Source organism: Chiroxiphia lanceolata, chromosome 13, assembly GCF_009829145.1.
Source record: "Chiroxiphia lanceolata isolate bChiLan1 chromosome 13, bChiLan1.pri, whole genome shotgun sequence".
Classification (NCBI taxonomy): domain Eukaryota; kingdom Metazoa; phylum Chordata; class Aves; order Passeriformes; family Pipridae; genus Chiroxiphia; species Chiroxiphia lanceolata.
In genome coordinates, this window is record NC_045649.1 from 11,579,219 (window position 1) to 11,582,829 (window position 3,611).

General features: G+C 38.0%; 1 long non-coding RNA gene across 1 annotated transcript; it reads right to left on the minus strand.

Annotated features, from left to right (window-relative positions):
• Positions 1-594: 594 nt before the first annotated feature.
• Positions 595-2,331, minus strand: LOC116793465. Its single transcript, XR_004359495.1, has 4 exons — positions 2,201-2,331; positions 1,629-1,633; positions 1,461-1,525; positions 595-674 (listed from the first exon to the last, which is right to left on the minus strand). It is a non-coding gene; the product is annotated as an uncharacterized LOC116793465 (long non-coding RNA).
• Positions 2,332-3,611: the final 1,280 nt, after the last annotated feature.

Sequence of the window (3,611 nt, forward strand, 5' to 3'; positions counted from 1 at the left end):
CTTTAGACAGCTGTGATTCCATGACTTAACAACAGGTCTGTCATGACAATAATTCTCCATTAGTATGATCACTAATTCTTAGTCATAGGCTAACAGTGGCAATGAAACCAGCAAAATCATACTGTACACAACTTTTTTTTTGATAGCTCTATGGTTTTCATTCTGTGATTAAAATGATGAACAATATTTAAACAGGATTAAAATCAGATGTTGGAAAGTTGGTTTCTAATCATATGTAAAGCTTTCAAGTAAAAGCCAAAATTATTTTAAAACCAATTTTGAACAACAGGATGACTTTAGACCAATTCAATACATTATATCATTTCACTGAAGCATTTTGATCCAGTCATAGGAGCCTAAAGCCAGGCTGAATGCACCATGGAACCCATGGCTTGTGACCTATGGCTTTACTGAAGGCAGCACACTGTGACCCTGGAGGGCTGGTGCTTAATTACAGTGGTAGGTTGAACCCCATTTTTTTTTCCTATTGTTTACAAGTATTCAGGATGATAATCCTATTTTAAAAGATTTTCTAGTCTCACGGCACTTCTGGAATTTCTAATTTCCTTAAAGGTAAACAAAAATGTTATTTTACCTGTATTCTTTATGCAGAATCAACTACTATCAATGGGCATTCCAGAGCTGGGAGAGAGGTCTCATTTGAGTTCTTCAACCTAGATAAAAAGAATGAAATAACTTTCCTCAAAAAATACTAGCAGTTCATTGTGAGATGTCAAAAGCTCGTTCTTTTCTGATTATTACATACTGCTTTTACTGTCTTCCTGGCCACAGGCTAAAACCAGCAGCCCAATTCTCCATTACCAAACTACCAAACAAATGCAGTTTGAAAGTACACATTTAATATTTTATACATTTAAGATCTTAAAAAAGCTTCTGTCATAGATCTTCTGAAATCATGTGCCATATTCCAAGAAATTCCTTAGAAAGATGCTTTTCATGAGCATTTGGCTTTGATTGCTCAGGAGTTTAAGGAAACTGGTCTTTATGCTCTACTTGCAGAGCACAGGCAACTTGCATTGAGTCCTCATTCCTCCAATACCTAATCTCTAGCTATCACGCAGGAAAAAACCTCCAGGAACACCACCTACATACATATTTTGATATTTCAGAGTACACAATAAACATAACATTAATACCACCCCCATCACACAAACAGTCTTCCTTCAGGGTTCCAATCTCCTGTAATTTAGCCTGAGTATGAGCTAGAACAAGTCACAGGCATCAAACTACTTTGTTCTTGTCATTTCAGAGGGTTTTTTTAGAGAGCTAATCAGCAAAGTCTCTAAGACTCTTCTTCTGAAACTTCCATTTCCCAGAAATCCTTATTCACATTCTCAGTTCTGATCAACTCTAAAGATTGCGGGCCTGTTTTTTAAAATAATTGATGGTTTGCCTTTTACTCCAATTGTTATTGCTGCTCTAGCAAAGAATCACACTACCTTGCCAGCAAATTTTTTTCACCAGTGTTGCCCCCTGTGCTGAAGCAGAAGAAGGGCAGACATTCCTATGTCAAAAAAACAAGGAGGGGAAAAAAAATAATAAGTATCAGCTGTTGGACCAGAGAGTGGACAGGGAAAGCAGCAGCATGGCAAGGCAGTGCAAGGCACCTGTGCTCAGTAACCTTTTAGCCCAAGCACAGCCTGTCTGCCCCCAGCTGCACAGGATCTGGCTGATTTTCCTCAGTTACAGAAGGGGATAGATCAGGAACAGTTCAAATGAACTGGTCAGCCCCTTGCAGCTTCTACCAAAGGATGGTGATAAACATTTTGAATCAGAACAGCTGCTTCTAGATGTGATGATTTTGGCATGAGAAAGATGACCTGAGCAACCCAGGCTGTCTGCTGTATTTTAGGAAATGTGCATGATTACTTGGGCCAGAGGGCCCTGGGCATTTCTATCTCTATAATACAAGATATGAGTTGTTCATGGAAATATCTTAACTGGCACAGCTATACATGGAAAACTGGGGATTCACACTTACTTTCTATTCTGATTATTACTCAGTCTTTCTGTTACTCCATGCTGGAGTCAACAGATCTTACAAAGGCCGTCCTGGATCCTGCACAGTTGATCAATCATTTAAATGCTGCTCGAGATGTAGATCTGTAGACGCTATCCACTTGTTTCTTGGCTCAGATTTGTGATGAGACACTTTCTAAAACCAGAAGGATCTGATTACCTTCATTTATGTTGTCATTACAGCCCTGCCAGTCTGAAATCAGTGTTTCGATGGGCAATGGTTAGAAATCTAGCGCATTTCTGTATGAGCTGTCATCACCATCTGCACCACCATTGACTTTTCTTAACTGATCCAGCCTGAAAAAGAAAAGAAAAACTTGTAAGATCAGTTTGAGTCCAATACCTGTGCTGTGCAAATCGCTTCTCTTGGAACAGGGCAGGAAAAGCAGCAGGGGCCAAGCTGCTGCAGAAATGCAAGTGTAGCCACATTCCTTGATATTTGGTAGACGGCCAGACTGACTTAGAATAAAACATTTTTAGGTGGGTTCTAATCTTTTTTATAATCATCAATTTTTTCACAGTGCACATAGAACCCATCCGCAGATCTGGTGTTTTTCCGTGGATTTGTTCACACAATACTTTATGTTGGCAGCTCATTTCTGTCTTACGTCATGGTTTTTCGTTTTTTTTTCTTTAGCAGATGTTTACAATTACTGCCTTAAAATGTTTCCATTTTCTGTGATCATTGAATGTGAATGAGGTGACATTTTTAAAAATAATTGGAGCTTTTTCTGGCCAGAAACCATGTTGTTAGATTCAAATAGTCTTTGTCTTTTAAACTGTGGTAAAGGTCTTATATCTTTGTAACAACAGCATCTGCACTACTTTGCCTATTCCTTTTTTTGCCAAAATCAAAGTGTTATTTGTCATTATCTGACTGTATCTTCTGTCTGGCAATCAGATGTTTATACATCTTCTTATTTAACCTTAAAGACACAGGTCTATTCTCCTGAATTTGTGTGGAAGGACTGCAGAACAAATGGTACTACAGCAGCCTGAGCTTCTGAAACGCAAAGGAAGTTTTCTCTGCTTTTCTTTCAGTCGGTTTTTTTCATTTGTTTTTATTGACTTCAATTTAGATCAAAGTTCTCACAAATAATTGCCATGTTTCCAACACCTGCAATTACGTTGCAAAGTTTGTAATGCTTTAGACCTTCTTCAGAAGCCCATTTCTGGGCATCTTACAGATTTTTGAGAAAACTCAGCTGTTTCTTCTTTTTTCTTCTTTTGTTTTGAAAAATAAGATTTCAATTTGCAGAAAAAGTATAAGAATGTACCATAAATTTGCTAAAGGCTCAAACAAGAGTGCCACGTTTAAAAGATTGCCTTTTTTTTTTTTCAGTGCAGTCTCGTGACTTTTGGAGTGCTGACTCACGATTTTTGCATGCTTGACATCAGCAATACCACAACTGAGAGAAAATCTTTGTGAAAGATTCCTTTCTAGTCCTCTTGAGACAAAGGGATCCTCCAGGAAAAGACACAGAGAAACAACTGTTTCTTATTCACTATAGTTCTCAGTTAAAAACAAGCTCAAACCCCAAAATTAAAGCAAACAATCTAAAATATCTGCC